Raw genomic sequence first — 17429 nt, forward strand, 5'->3', positions numbered from 1 at the left:
TATTAGTAAGAATTTTGAGATTCTCATCACACTGAAATGACATGTCAAAATAATATGAAATATCAAGGATATATTTCATTAAGAAAAATGTTAAATAAATGAATTTCTTATCTCATTTAACATGGTCAAGTTAACTTAGCCTAATGAGTTCATCACCCTCCAAAAGAATCAGAAGGTGGGAACTTACCACCTTCTATGTGTTTTTAACAGCCTCTTTTCTCCAATAGGCATATATTATACTGAATAGAATTAGAAGTTTAAGTATTCTTTAGGTCAAGGCAATTTTTTGCCAGACATAGATACTTAAGTTTTGGTTTCTTCAGGATGGCATTATGAGTTTCCTTTTAAATAGTACTAGTGCACAAGACTTTTTGGTCTTTTACCAGTGCATCATAAAATAAATAAAATCACTATGTATTTTATCATTCATTGTATAGATATGTTTCAGAGATATGCTCTCCAAATCTCCCCCAAAGAGATTAATTCTCCTTCTAGAATAAATACTCAGAGACAAAAATATAAAATATGTTTGTACGATACCACTTTATCAGGAAAATACTTAACATAATTTTTTCTATGCCAAGCAAATTTCTGTTAAAATGAAGAACAGATATAAATTTTAACATATGCTTTCTTTTTTTTATTATGTTCAATTAGCCAACATATAGTACATCATTAGTTTTTGATATAGTGTTCAACGATTCATTAGTTCCATATAATACCCAGTGTTCATCACAACATGTGCCCTCCTCAATACCCATCACCCTGTTACCCCATCCCTCCACCCCTTCCCTTCTGTAACCCTGTTTGGTTCCCAGAGTCCAGAGTCTCCCTCTCTGTTTTCTTCCCATTCAGTTTTCCCTTCCTTCCCCTGTGGTCCTCTGCTCTATTCCTTATGTTCCACATATGAGTGAAACCATATGATAATTGTCTTTCTCTGCTTAACTTATTTCACTTTACATAATCCCCTCCAGGTCTCTCCATGTCCATGCAAATGGTAGGTATTCATCCTCTCTGAAGGCTAAATAATATTCCATTAATATATGCTTTCTGATCAAGTTTTCCAGTGAATGGAAATATGTCTTACCTCATTAGATGAATCAGCTCCCTTGCAAAAAAAAAAAAAAGAAAAGAAAAAGAAAAAATTAGTGAACATCTTTATTTTATAACTCCAAATTGAATGTAAAAATGCATTAGTTGCCACATTTATGATTAAACAAAATAGAGGGAAAGTCTTAGTAACTGATACTCTAAACTAGTTTTTTTGTTTAATGACACCATTAAAAGAACTGAAGAGTAAGTTTTTTCTATAAACTTGCTACATTTTTTTAAATTAATTAATTTTTTATTATTATGTTCAATTAGCCAGCATACAGTACATCATTAGTTTTTGATATAGTGTTCAATGATTCATTAGTTGCGTATAACACCCAGGGCTCATCACCACATGTGCCCTCCTTAATACCCGTCACACAATGACCCCACCCCCTCCTAACCCCCTCCCATCTGCAACCCTCAGTTTGGCTCCCGGAGTCTGGAGTCTCTCATGGCTTCTCTCCCTCTCTGATTTCTTCCCATTCAGTTTTCCCTTGAAGGGAGGGTAAACTTGCTACATTTTAATAGCAATTCACTCTGGCACAAATTATTTTGTGTGTGTGAAAGGGAAGAAATGTAGCATGTGTGAATTGGAGTGAAGTTCAAAAGCTAAGCTTTGGAATTCTTCAAAACAGATATTTTTTATATGGATATGTTTTAAGGTGTTCAAAAGCTACTCACATTCAAATATTTATGTGCTAGTAGAATCTGGTATTATGTTTTTCTCTCTTCTTAGATTTTTATTGTTTCCACTTCTATCTTTTTATTAAAAATAATGTGATAAACTGTGTTAACCAATATTTTTTGAACCATCCCCTAGAACTTGAAGGATTAGCTGAAGTATTATTATATATCTTGATGAATTTCTCAGTAACTGAACAGTAAGAATATCAAAGTGAAAGAGACTATTAGTGTTAACAGAGTAATAAACAAATCATGGGCAGGAGGTAAAAGAGGAAGAAACAGCTTCAGAGACATCGAATTTTACCTGGTGACACACAGGTAAGGGACAATACAGGCAGGAGCTCCTGACATTTGCTTGGACTAGAGCTTATAATATTGACGTGCCTCTCAATCTCACACCCTTATGGAACGCTTCTACCAATTTTATTTTTACATTAAAATAATTACAATTGAGTGTTTGTGTGTGTTTACTATGTGTGTGTACCCAGGATTTATTCTAAATCCCTAATGAACTTATTTAGGTTAATTCAAGGAAAATGTCCATATAAAAACATTAAAATCTATAAAGCCATGTTTGTGAAAATGCAAACATAGGCCAGAAAACAAGAAATAAGGAGAATCCTTGGATAACTACTGAGAACATATTGTTCAAAACTTCCTGATATACTTATGATCAAGGCAACCATGAGAGCCATGATAAAGGCAAAGACAAAGATTTTCATATTTGGCTGAGTCCCGTGAAAGCATATGTGAAAATCAGTAGCACATTCATTTCTGCATTTGCAAGTCAAACATTTACTGACCAACTACATTCCAAAGCCTTGGGAAACGTACAGGAAGACAAAGACAATGAAAACACATTGCCTGACATCAGGGAACTTAGGGACCTACAATAGTAGGGGACATTGCTAAGTAAAGACAAGTGCTGTGATTTGGAAATTGGAAAGCGCTATAGAAACACCCAAAAGGGACATCTTGAAGAGACCAAGAGGATGGGGACGTTAAAGTAAAGCAAAAGCTAAAGTTGTGCTAGATTATATAGGATAAGTAAGGAGAGGTGTTGGGAGCCAGCCGAGAAACACAAAGGAAGGGGAGGATAGCATGCTGGAAGTGACATCCTTCAGCATGTAAGGAGGACAGTGATGGAGTCAGGCTGGCTGGTCCTTTAGGTTGTTGTGAGATTATGGGGCCCACAGAATGACATGATGAGAGTTAAGGCAAAGTGTAAAAAAATGTTTATAAGATAGAATGATAAACAACAGGGACTGGTTTTATAACAGTGTGTGAAAATGAGCCACATTTCAGGGTTGGGAATGGTGTAGATGATGTGACCCTGATATTAGAAAATGAATGATAGTTGGCAGAGAAAAAACAAATTGAAAAGAAGTTTCAGGGAAAATATCTGTAGATATGTTGACAAATTGAATCAACAAAAGTGATTTAGTCTTGCAAATTATCTTCTTCAACCAAATTAACATAATCTGGATTCTTTGACATGTATTTGTAATTCTTTCTATGCAAATGAACCCAATTTTATTGCTGTTGAAAAAGAAATAAAGCAGATTATTCATTTCTGAATTGACAGCATATAAGTAGAAACATTTTCAAACTATAAGGTAAATATTAGGTAAAAGCATTTTTTTCTTAGCCACCAGGTTTGATAGAGCTATACAGTAACAACTTATGTGTAGAGAACAAGACTGTTCTTCTGCTAAATAACTCTAAATCTTTAACATATGAAGAAGAACTCAGGGCTGATGGCATTTTCCTTGTTCTTTTCTGCTTATTTCGCCTCATTGGCTTAAACTGAGGACTGTGGCGTTCGACAAATCATGAAAATTAAATATTTCTTGGGGCACGTGGGTGGCTCAATCGGCTAAGTGTCTGACTTTGGCTCAGGTCAGGATCCGGGGTTCTGGAATCGAGCCCTGCCTCGGGCTCCTTGCTCAGCGGAGAGTCTGCTCCTCCCTCTGCCCCCCACCCCACTCGTGCTCTCTCTCTCTCTCTCGCTCTCTCTCTCTCTCAAACAAATAAATAAAATCTTTTAAAAAATTATATATTTCTGGGTTAACTTTTTCTATCATCTACTAGTTAAAGCAAATATTCAGTCATGTTATGATACAAAATCAGATGTAGCTTTTAGTGTTGTTTATACCCGGCATTTTCTTGAAAGTAGAGGATTGAGAGAAATTCACAGTAAGTGGTCTTTGATAGATAGATAGATAGATTGATTGATTGACTGATTTAGGGCTTTGAAAAAATATTTCCGAAAGAACACAATAATAAAATTTTGAAATAGTAAAAACTTTTTTCTCAGCCAAATTACAAATAAAATAACATGTCATAAAAAATGAAATATTAAAACAAAATATATATATAATGATTTAGCAATTCTGTACATTACGGGTGCTTATCATGATAAGTGTATTCTTAATTTTCTTCACCTTTTTCACTCATTCCCCCACCCATCTCCCATCTGGGAACCATCAGTTCTCTATAATTAAGAGTCTGTTTTTAAATTTTTGAAATAATATACACATTTGCAAACAGACAGTTTACGCTACTCAAGAGATCATTTTCTTATAAAATTTAAACTAAACCTTAAGTTAAAGGTAAAAGTAATTCTTAACAAAGTCGATGTGACATATTTAGTCAAGGAAATAAAAAGGCTTTTAGAAAATCCCACCAGCAGAGATGATGGAGCACATCTCCTCCATTTTGCACATCATTCTCTTCGTACCATGATTGCTGTTGATTCAGAGGCACTGAAATCCTGAACTCACCTTCAAATCACCACCATCAGGTCATTACTTCTTTAAATTGTTTCTTTATGAGGTATTTTTAATAAGTATTATACATTTTATAGATGTTATTCAACTTATCCTAAGAAACAAAAGATTAGAATCAGATCATATTTGATTGTCCATTACCTTTTATCCAAGATGAGACTCAAAAATCAGAGAACTCAAAATTCTGAAGCCTTAGGAGATGATGAGATTTTCCTGAGGACTGATGTATTTAATACACTGAAATCCTCCATTTGTTTTTCCAAATCATGTCAATTGTGAAATCATATTACAGAACTGAAAGTAATGCCCAAAATCTGTCCCCACAGAAACCAAGATAAACTGAACATGGTGATTTTACAATAGAAGATTGGAAAGCATATGACCAGGAAACAAATGGACCCATCAAATCAAAAGGCATATGTGCATAAGACAAAGGGAAATGTATGGTAGAGTAAACCAAGCAGAGAAGTGAATTGAAATGGAAAAATGTTTCTGTAGAACACCATCCATCCTTTTTCAACAAATGCATGTCCAAGATGGAACAACTCTATGCCAAAAACGATACCATCTTATTAAAATTTTATCTGTGTTTAATAAGTGGTAATAACTAGCATAATAAAATAGGAGTTATCATTTATTTCAAGTATTTTTCCTACAAATTGTTAAAATGTGTTTTTATTCTATCGACTATGGGATATTTTAAGTCTTAATGTATGTTGGCCAAAATTCTGTAATCTTTTGAGTACTGTATGATAAAATAATTCTTATTTTCATATCAAATGACCTTAGAAGCTCAGCACTATACATAGTAGCTGGAGGCATATATTTTGGAATTTAATTTACTTCCTTTGATTCTTTAGGGGCTCATGTTCCTCAGTGGAAGCCATGAATTTATATCATTACCTTAGAATGAAAAACTGTTTTCACTTATCCCTAGTCAAAATTTATAAAAATTCATCTCTTTGCCACTAGTTGGTTAATTCAATGTACTCAGAACTGAATATCAGAAAATCATTAGAGTTTTGCTAAATTTTATGTGCTAGTCTATTGTTACTCAAAATATGATGTGTGGGACTGTAAGAATCAGCCTCACCTGAGAGCTTGTTGGAAATACAAATTTATAGGCCCTCTTTCCAGACTCACTGCATCAGAATCTCAGATGTGCACTAGGAATCTCATCTTAACAGTATCTCCAGGTGATTAATTGTGTACCATAAATTTTTAAAACCCACATAACAGACTCATAAATGTATTATTTTTCTATACATTTGACCCCATAAATAAAACTTAAGGTTTAATTTTTAACAGGTGTTTTAAGAAAATATTTATTTATATTTAAGGTAGACCTTCTATGCTATATTTGAATAACCCCATTAGAAATTATTGTTATTCTCTGGGTAGTATACAAAGTATTATAAGAGTTTTATTAAGGCAAAAAAAGAATTAAAGTGAAATTCAATTAAATCAATTGTTATATTTTTCATTGATTTCTAAGCCTTCCAGATATAAAGTCTCTTCTCAATTGCAAAAATATCCAATCTCTAGTATATTCTCAATGGAAAAAAGATGTATAGAGTTTAGTAAATATAGAAAGTCTGATTTTTAAAAATAAGCCCTGCTTACTCATTTTGGAATTTTCATATGACTTCCTTCCTTTTGTCTTCTCCCCCCTCCATTTCTCATTTACTTTCTTCCCTCACTTATGTATTTATGGATTCTTTTAAGCAGTGTTACTAGGCACTATTCTAATAGACCTATGAGATTCATAGCCTCAAATAAAATGCTCCAAAGCTGCTACCAAATAACACTAGCAACAAAAATAAACTGCCAGGTAATGAAAATAAATAGATGTTAGAATACACATTTAAATATACATAATAAGGGAAGCCTGGATGGTTCAGTCAGTTAAGCATCCAATTCTTGTTTTCTGCTCAGGGCATGATCTCAGGATGGTGGGATCAAGCCCCGGGTCGGGCTCCATGCTCAGTGTGGAGTCTGTTTGTTCCTCTCCCTCTGTCCCTCCCCATATTCATGTTCTCTCTCTCTAAAATAGATAAAGTCTGTAAAATAAATAAATAAATAAACAAACACATTTAAAACTTACAATTGGGGGGCACCTGGGCAGCTTAGTCCGTCGAGTATCTGACTGTTGTTCTCAGCTCAGGTCTTGATCTCAGGGTCATGGGTTCAATCCCCATGTTGGACTCCACACTGGGCATGGAGCCTACTTAAATAAATAAATAAATAAATAAATAAATAAATAAATAAATCTTACAGTTAAAACATATCTTAGGTTTAGAAACCAAATATAGGCATTATTCCACTCATCACTTTCTGCTTCAACATGATAAGAAGCATGGGGACAGTGAGAAACAAGAAGGTGGACTCTAAGCACAGAATAGCCTTCTTGTGTTAGTTATGTTGCCCTCCTCCAGGGACTGTAGGTCATTTTAGAATATTGATGGACCAGAACATGTCCTGATATTTTATAGTTAAGTAAAACAGATATCATTTCCTCTATTACCAACCGTACTGTTTGAAAATGCCAGGTTTACATTTACAAGGGAAATATCAATAAAGTGCTATTGCTATATCACAAGTTGGCATTAAATTGGTGGCATAAGCGTGCAAACAGTGAATTGGTATTTATATTGGTATTTTTGCTGGATTTTCCTGCTCCTTCTCTTCCTTTTCCTCTTATTAGTTCTCTTCCTTCTCCTTCATTTGTCTTACAATAAAAACATGGTTTACAGTCTACGGCATATCCATGATGTTTGTTTATTTAACTAAAAAAACATTTTTGTTGTATTCCTGTGTGAATTACTAAAATAAAAAATACTGCAACAAACAAATATAGAACAATATACGACTGCTTTCTAGATAACATCAAACCCCTGGGGCATTGGGAAAACAGTGATAATCTCCTCTTCTTGCCCTTAGGGGTTCACCTTATGTTATGAATGTCTGTTTCCCCCCCAAATTCCCATGTTGAAGCCTTACTCCTGAATATGTTGTATTAGAAAGTAGGGACCTTGGGAGGCAAATTAGGTTTACAATCGCTCATGAGGGTAAAGCCCCCATGGTGGGATTAGTACTCTTATAAGAAGAAAAAGAGACCCTAGAGCTTCTGTGAAGATATAGGAAGAAGGCAGCTAGCTACCTGCCAGTCAGGAAGAGGGCCTGCATCGAGAACCCAACCATGCTGCCACCCTGTTGTCAAACTTACCAAGCTCCACCCAGTTTATGGTATTTTGTTATAGCAGCTTTAGCTGACTGAGACATCTTGTCATTTGCAAAACAGACAAGGTAAAAGATGACTGCTGATGGAAAAGTCCAGGAAAGTGTTTAATATGGTATTCTAAATTTGGGAGGAAAAGGTCTAGAGTGGAACTAAAGATTTAAGAATAATCTGATGATTGGTTACAATGAAAACTATGAAAATTGAAGAGGTTGTATAGGAAAAAGTGAGAGAGATAGGTCACTGGTCATTTGGAAACAGATGTAAAACCTTTTAAGTGAAATTACAAAGTGTAATCGAAAGGAAATTTACCAGTTGGTTTAGGTAGTGCTTTTCTCAGTCAGCTCAATCTTCTGAGAAGAGTAAAAAAGCACATGCTACAAAAACACACAAGAAGGTATTACATAATATTGAACTAATTTTATTGAATGAAAAAGAATTATCTCAGTGACTCTTCAGATTCCTTAGGTAAAGAAGATAAGGAACAACTTTACTTCATTGATATATTAGTATTTGCAAGAAAATACTTTTCAAAATACTGTGTCAATTATCAGAAGCCATTCCACTCAGAAATAAAGGCCTAATTTACCCAACAGAGGCATTTACTAAGAATTAAATATATTAAAATCTTCATTACATGAGCCCTTACTCTGGATTGAGAAAAATGACACTGAACTTTGTTTTAAAGTCAGAATAAATTCTGCATTGTTTAGACAATGTTTAATAGCCGTGGGGGCAGGTAGGTGAAATAAAGGAGCAAAAGGAGGTATGGAGCCCCTGAAATGCATGTCCTTTCCAAGGTGACAGCTTCTAGCCATATATGGCCACAGACTCTCAGATTAAGGCCTCCAAATTAGAGGAAAGGTGAAGTGTGTTCACTAATTTCTATACAGGAAGCCCTTAGACACAGACCACAGACTTTGGGCCAGTCCTGGAACACCCTTTCCAATGGTGTTCAACCACCTGGCTACTTCTCCTCCAGGTGTTTGTGTAAGTGGCCTAACTACTAACCCACTCCTTCATTCAATAGTAAGAAAGTGTCCCAGTGAAGGCAATTTGGGCACAAGCTCAAAGTCAGAGTTTAGATACCTATTGCCAAAGAGCAGAGAATAAAACAAACATGGAATATGAAATCCTGAGAATATAGCTCCAATAGCCAATTTCAGCCCTCCAATCAACTCTGATTCTGTGTATATGGCTTAAATAGCTTCTGTCTTACTGCTTCCTGATTGCAAGTTTGGTTTAGCTGAAAATTAGCAACGTGGTACCACACAAAAACAGGCAATAAGTACTCTCTGTTTATTGGTCTTTGACTTTGAAGAAGTCATACCTCAGTAGACGAGCTGCTAGAAGTTTCCTTAAAGAATTTTTTTAAAAATCAAAATCAGGCGCCAGGGGATATTGAAATCTTAGCATTATTTGTTAAATATCATGGGGACTTGAAGTTTCTCTCATGTTATAAACATAATTGTTAGCGTAAAAAGCAAAAGGAAAGATTGAATTCATATTTTTAGCTCAGAAAAGCAACACAATCTGTTTACTTGGTTCTTGATTATTAATTGCTTTTGAAAGGAAGGGAGAAGAAATAATAAACACCTTACTTTTAGTGAAAAAACTATAACTGAAGGAATTCAGGACAATTGAGAAAGGATGTATTTGGTGGGGAGAGGCAGGGAGTAATTCCATTTTTAAGACAATTTAAAAATCTAGCTTATTAACAATACTATAAATATTACAAATAGATTTTAAGAATATAAATTATCTATAGTCTTCTAAAATATTTTCACAAACAGAAATGCCTTAACATATCATCTATCTTTTTTGGGGTTCACTTAAAAAAAAAACAAAAGAAAAACTAGACCTAGTATTCTTATAGCATTTTTATAGAGTGCATCTTTTTATCACAGAGAGAAAAATTAATTCTTTTTAAAAAGAACTTCATTACTATTTGTGATGGCAGAAATTTTGTCAGTTTGTGCACTGTTGTATCTTCAGAGCATTAGAATAATGTCCGGCATGGAGCATATGCTCTATAAATATTTGTTATGTGAACAAACAAATTTACAAGATGATTTTAGGCAGCACATGAATAAAAGGATTTTTAAAAATTTTTATGTTAATATGTATTAGAAAAATATTCATATAACTACCTACTAAACCTGTGACTCAGGTTATGATTACATAGTTACTATTTAAAATAAACTGTTTAAAGAATACTAAGTTAAAAATTTTCATTAAATATAGCCTAGGTAAGAAATGCATACGGCAAACATTTGAAATGCCGAGTTGGGGTAACAGAAGCTTACAATAATGCAGCCCACTCAATGACAAGATCGCCATTGCTTTAGAGAATTTGAGAAGTTAAATGACTAGTGAAGCTATGCAGGAATAAACCTCCATTAATTGAATTATTCAAAGAATTAAACCAAAAGGAAGTGATTTGGGGGGGTGTCCTCATAGCTAAAAAATGTACCTGTTTTAAGTTTATCCCTATTATTTAGATGCCAGACTATACTAAAAAGAAAAAACTTAATTTTCAATTGGTATGTATATATTTAAAAAGATTATGCATATATCTACATACAATAATTTATGTAAATACATACATTGGTACTATGGCCCAAAATAAGCATATCATCTTGGTTCTTCCCAATTGTAAGAATAGTTTTAGATCACAGGCTCTTAACTTATAGATGTTCAGACTTCTATGCAGTTCTGATGAACACACTGGTTTTTTATTCCTTAGGAAAAAATGCAGATATTTACAAAAGAGAAAAGTATTTAACAGCTTTTATTAATTCTGGAGTGGAATTCATCTGGGGTAGAATTTATCTCCAGAATTAGAATTAGAAAAATCTCAGTTAAAAAATATGACTTTGTCTTAGAGCTGAGTCAGCAAACTTTTCCTATAAAGGGCTAGACAATAAATAGGTCATACTTTGTAGGACATATAGTGTCTGTCCCGTACTCAATTCTGCTGTCATAGCCACAAAAGCCAAGCCATCACAGACAACATGTAAAAGAATAGGCAAGGCTATGTGCCCATAAAACTTTGTTTATAGACACTGAAATTTGAATACCATATGCTTTCACATCTCACACAATCTTATCTTTCTTTTGACATTTTTCAACAATTTAAATAATGTTTTTTAAAAAACATATTTTTGTGGGTCAGAATAATAGGCTATAGCTACTACCCCCTGCCTTACATTTTATGGCAAATGTGTAAGAAGTAAACACAAAGTCTAAATCTATGGAGCAGATGGGAATAAAAAAGGGAAAGAAGAATGAAGGCCAAGTAGCTGTGTGCCCTGTACACATACATTTTCTGACCCTGTTATCCAAATGATTAATAAAGATTTGTTTCCTGGAAGAATCAAGACTCTTATCCCAGCCTACAGATGTTCTCTTTAATATGCATAACATCCTTGACTGAATAATATTGTTGCTCAGCCTTTCTTTTTAAAAAAAATATATATATTTTTAAAGATTTTATTTTTTGACAGAGAGAGACACAGTGAGAGAGGGAACACAAGCAGGGGGAGTGGGAGAGGGAGAAGCAGGCTTCCCACCGAGCAGAAACCCGATGTGGGGCTCGATCCCAGGACCTTGGGACCATGACCTGAGCCGAAGGCAGACGCTTAATGACTGAGCCACCCAGGCACCCTATTACTCAACCTTTCGGACAATAAATTAAAGACAACAATACCTAAAGTAAAGTAAAAAGAATAAATTAAATGTGACAAAAACTCTTGGTTTTTGAATTTGCTTTGTCTTTTATACATTTTACCCTTTACATTAATTTAAAACCAGCTAAAATGAGAATAATATTTTTAATTTATGTTATAATGGTATGAGTCAAGGTGTTGTACCTCATGGAATGTGGAGTGAATGTCCCTCTGAAAAGAAAAGAAAGAAAAATCAGTTTATTGGTGTAACTCTGGGTTTAAGAGCAAACTATCATATACAGAAATGCCAGGATAGTATTCTTCAGTATAAAACAAAACTGTAGGTAGAAGACACAAAACTGTGACCAAAAGAGTACAGAATTGAGAAAAAAAATGAAGGTGGTGACCTTTAACAATCTTTTAGAGAGGTTTTGCTGTGACAAGATTTTCCTTAGAGAAAATAACTTTATGACTTACTTTCTCATTATTTTCCATATATCCAAAAGAAACACAAAACCACGATCATTATCTGGAAACTCCAGGTAAAACATTTTGCCTATTTCATGTAAATTTGACCATACTATAAAGTCCGTGTTTTTAATACCATGAAGTCAGTTTTTTCCTCTGTAACTAACTTGTTCTATTCTGAAGAGCTGACTCATTCTCTTTTCAGGCTGAGCTACAGTGAGAATAATTACAGCTCTTTTTGCAAAAATCAGCAGGAACTATGGGAGGAAATTTTTTATTTTTCCTCAAATTTGTTTTCCTCTATCTTAGAGATAATGCATTTAAGCATAAAAAATGAGACCAATCCTTCAATGATATTGGAATTAACTCTTTAATGAAACCAGAAAGACAGGAGTCTTGTTTTACACTTTGTCTCTGTTTACAAGATATATTTAACATGATGGCTTGAGTGAAAACATCACTATTATTAAATGACCTCCAAAAAATTAAAGGGGAAAATTTTGAGGATTTTGACAGAGCACAAACTGATCTGCTACATTTAGAAGCATGCATTGTTGGCATACCCTATACAAATTTGCTCTTCTCTGTGACAATTGAGCATTGAATCTCACAGAATGTAGTATCTGTTACTTGGTGCCAGAAAATTGTATTTAATGAACTTCTTTATCTCATTAGAGAAGGGGACCTCTATGTTCTACTAGACAGAAATAAAAAAGAAAAAAAAATTAATTTTTTGGTTTATTCATAAAGCCAAACTGAATCTCTTTGGGTTTTGTTTTGTTTTTATTTAATGGGAAAGACCTTCACAATATTTTACCAGGGAAACATTAATTGATGTGTGTTCATTTACAAAGTTGTCTACTATATAAATATTCAAAATTCTATATTTGGAGTAAATCCAATTCTCCTTAATACATTTTTTACTTTTTGCAATTGTTTGGGCCTTCGGAATTTTAATGAAGTCAATTAACTTGTCATGTATTTTATTTTTTTTAAAAGATTTTATTTATTTATTTGACAGAGAGAGAAACACAGCGAAAGAGGAAACACAAGCAGGGGGAGTGGGAGAGGGAGAAGCAGACTCGCTGCTGAGCAGACATTCTGATGCCGGGCTCAATCCCAGGACCCTGGAATCATGACCTGAGCTGAAGGCAGAAGCTTAATGACTGAGCCACCCAGGCGCCCCTCACATATTTTAAATAGAGAATGGTATGTGTGTAAATGTGCCATAAGACACTAAACTACTTTATATATAATAGTAACTTCTTCAGGGGAAAAACATGTTTCATTTAGTTTTATCATTTATGTTCCAGTTAATAATATTTAGTAACTATCTCCTCTCATACAAAAGTCAAAATTGAAAGCTGAAATAATTTTCTTGATGTGAATACTTGATATACAAATCCAACATTAAGTTCTTAGAAAATGATGGCAAAAGTAGTTTTTACTTCCCATTATCTTATACATGCTAGTGGCTTCATTTTATTCTAAGCTGAGTAAAAAATGTCATGACCAGAAATGATGGAGGCCAATACTGGAATGAAAAGAAAGAAGAGAATGGTTAAAGCATAACAGAGGGGAGAAAAGAGTAAACCAACAGATTGATGTGAAAGCAATTACTAATACTTCTTTCTTGAAAGATCAATTACTAATACTTCTTTCTTTTTTTTTTTTTAAGTAATCTCTACACCCAACATGGGGCTCAAACTCATGACTGTAAAATCAAGAGTTGGATTCACTACTGACTGAGCCAGCCAGACACTCTTAATACATTTTTCTTTTTATCCAAATTGTTTATGTATGGAATGCAAGCCCTGCATGTTAATTATTTATTTATTTATTTATTTATTTATTTATTTATTTATTTATTTTTAAAGATTTTATTTATTTATTTGACAGAGAGATAGACAGAAGAGCACAAGCAGAGGGAGTGGCAGAGGGAGAGGGAGAAGCAGGCTCTGCACTGAGCAGGGAACCCGATGTGGGACTCGATCCCAGGACCCTGAGATCATGACTTGAGCTGAAGGCAGACGCTTAACCATCTGAGCTACCCAGGCGCCCCTGCATGTTAATTTTGAATTGGCTGTAAATTTAAGGAAGTGCCACAGCCCTTCAAAATGTATGTATGGGTTACAGAATGCATGAGGAGCAAAGGCTCTGAGCAATATGAAACCTTGTCAGGATAATGAGTGAGGTGGGAGGAGGGGAGCATGTTCCTTGTTGGTTAAGGGACTGAGCTGCTCCTATAATCTTTAGATGATAATGAATGGAGTGATTTATTACATTGATAGAGTTTTTTATGTATAAAGCAATTTCATATCTCTTACCTAGTTAAATACTCAATGATTTGTATAAATTTCTCACATCTGAGAAAAATAAAGCTCAGAGAAATTGAAGTATTTTCATTAGGCCACATGGCTAGTAAATTGCAAAGTTCCAACTCACACTCAGATATTTTGAATGCAAGTTCAGATCTTTGGCACATATTGTTGTCTTGTGTCTAACTATCTATTTAAGCATGACCTAAATTCTATATAAAAAAATGTTTGTTACCCATACTTAAGACAAACTAGAGGCTGTGAAAGTATAAGCACTCAATTGTCTAAACTAAGATTTGTGCTGCAAAATAATTTCTAAGCAGTAAGCTGCATAATTTCTCTTTCCTAAATAATGTATTAGAGAGATAGTTTTTTTTTTTAAAGATTTTGTTTATTTATTTGACACAGAGAGAGAAACAGCATGAGAGGGGAGAGGGTCAGAGGGAGAAGCAGGCTCCCTGCTGAGCCGGGAGCCCGATGTGGGACTCGATCCTGGGACTCCAGGATCATGACCTGAGCCGAAGGCAGTCGCTTAACCAACGGAGCCACCCAGGCACCCTAGAGAGATAGTTTTAATATGATTATATATATGCACATTTTTTCAAAGACTTATTTATTTATTTTAGAGAGAGAGAAAGAGAGAGAGAGCAGGGGGAGGGGAAGAGGGAGAGGAGAGAAAGAGAATCTCAAGCAGAATCCCTACTGAGCATGGAGTCTGACTCAGGGTTCGATCCAACGACCATGAGATTGTGACCTGAGCTGAAATCAAGAGTCAGATGCTTAAGTGACTGAACCACTCAGGTGCCCTTATATATGCAAATTTAAGTATACAAATTGAAATGGTATTTTCCCTAACAATATGCATTCAGGTTATATTTCACATAACTAAGAACACTTTCATAAGAACATCTTTAGTTTTATCTGACATTTAACGATGGGCAATAAGTTTATTCACTATAACTTTTCCAGTATGTTCTATAGGCATACCTCATTTTATTGAACTTCGCTTTACTGCAAGTCACAGATATTTTGTTTTTTTACAAATTGAAGGTTTATGGCAACCCTGCATCAAATGCCAATTGGTGCCATTTTTCCAACAGCATTCACTCACTTCATGTCTCTGTTTCACATTTTGGCAATCCTTAGAATATTTTAAACTTTTCCATTATATATTATTTTTTATGGTGACTTGTGATCAGTGATCTTTGATGTTACTATTGTTATTGCTTTGGGGCACCATGAACCAAATCTACATAAGATGTGAACTTAATAAATGTTGTGTGCATTCTGATTGCTCCACCAACCAGCCATTCCAACATCTCTCTCCCTCTCCTTGGGTCTCATTGGCAAAACAACTGGTCATCCAAGCATTCTGATGGAGATGTGCAATAAGATTAATGTTGTTTTCATGCCTGCTAACACATCCATTCTGTAGGTAATGGATCAAGAACTAATTTTGACTTTCAAATCTTATAATTTAAGACATATATTTTGTAAGACTATCACTGCCATAGATAGTAATTTCTCTGATGGATCTGGGCAAAGTAATTTGAAAACCTTCTGGAAAGGATTCATCATTTTAAATGCCATTAAGAACACTTGTGATTCATGGGAAGGGGTTACCATATCAACATGAACAGGAGTTTAGAAGTTGATTTCAAGGGTGCCTGGGTGGTTTAGTTGGTTGAGCGACTGCCTTCGGCTCAGGTCATGATCCCAGGGTCCTGGGATCGAGCCACACATCAGGCTTCCTGCTCAGGGGGGAGTCTGCTTCTCCCCCTCCCCCTGCTCATGCTCTCTCTCTAACTCACGCTCTCTCTTCCAAATAAATAAATAAAATCTTAAAAAAAAAGAAGTTGAGGGGAAAGATGGCAGATGAGTAGGGGACCCTATTTCAACTGGTCCCCGGAATTGAGCTGGATATCCACCAGACCACTCTGAGCACCCACGAAATCAGCCTGAGATGTAAGAAGATCTGGATCTCTACAAACAGAATATCGCAGGCGGTTGGTTTTGAGGTACCAAGCAGGGAGCCGTGATTTTGCGGGCAGATATCGGAGGATAAACGGCAGCGGGAGGGTGCCTGGCCATGGGGATCCTACACTGCTGGTGTGCTGGGGACGGGGCACAGACTCGCAGACAGGTAGCATCGGGGAAAGGACTCTAGGGCAGCCCCCAGGGCGGGAACCCAGAGCAGTAGTGTTGCACCAGGGAAATGGGAGCGGCTGGTGGTTTTAGAAGCACAAAGGGCAGAGACATGCCCCGACCTGGAGGCAGGACTGGGGGCGCTGCAGAGGGGCGCACAACCCAGGCTGCTGCAGTTTATAGCAACACGGACAGAAATGGAGACGGTGTGGCCTGGAGATCTCACTGAAGAACAGACTGCGATCTCTCTGCTCTGAGGCAGAGGGTTGGAAACGGTCTCTTCTGCTCTGACTCGTGAAGAGACGTGGAAAGCCACCAGGGAAAGCCACCAGAGAACAGAAGCCCCAAAAACTGATTCCCGCTGAGCCCATCCCCTGCCACAGGGGGGCAGGGCAACTCCGCCCAATAAGGGTTGCCTGAGTAACAGTGCGGCAGGCCCCTCCCACTGAAGACAGGCTGGGAAAACAAGAGGCCAGCAACCCTAAGGTCCAAAGAAAACAGGTGTATCTTGCTTGGATTCTGGCCAATAATTTGGACTCTATAATTTCCCTCAAACACCCATCAACAGAATGACTAGGAGGAGGAGCCCCCAGAATAGGAAAGACTCAGAGATTATGACTTATGCTGCAGATTTACAAATGGATGCAGATATAACCAAGATGTCGGAGATGGAATTCAAGCTGGCAATTGTAAAGACAATGGCTAGAATGGAGAAATCAATTAATGGCAACATAGAGTCTCTAAGGGCAGAAATGAAAGTTGAATTGGCAGAACTTAAAAATGCTATCAATGAGATCCAATCCAATCTAGATAATCTAACAGCTAGGGTAACTGAGACAGAAGAGCAAATAAGCGACCTGGAAGACAATAGACAAAAAGGGAAAAGAGGAGGCCAGGGAAAAACAACTCAGAATCCATGAAAATAGAATCAGAGAAATAAGTGACACCATGAAGCGTTCCAGTGTCAGAATAATTGGAATCCCAGAGGGAGTGGAGAGAGAGAGAGAGGACTAGAAGATGTATT

At 35.8% G+C, this 17429-nt stretch overlaps 1 long non-coding RNA gene across 1 annotated transcript in view; it reads right to left on the reverse strand.

The window, feature by feature from the left end:
* LOC115939400 (uncharacterized) overlaps window positions 1–15893 on the reverse strand; it is a 20941-nt gene extending 5048 nt beyond the window's left edge. The window contains exon 1 of the long non-coding RNA XR_014143271.1: window positions 15884–15893. This is a non-coding gene — a long non-coding RNA (uncharacterized LOC115939400). The remainder of the gene's footprint in view (window positions 1–15883) is intronic.
* Window positions 15894–17429: the final 1536 nt, after the last annotated feature.

This window comes from Leptonychotes weddellii, chromosome 2 (genome assembly GCF_054177405.1).
Source record: "Leptonychotes weddellii isolate Sample4059 chromosome 2, ASM5417740v2, whole genome shotgun sequence".
NCBI lineage: Eukaryota > Metazoa > Chordata > Mammalia > Carnivora > Phocidae > Leptonychotes > Leptonychotes weddellii.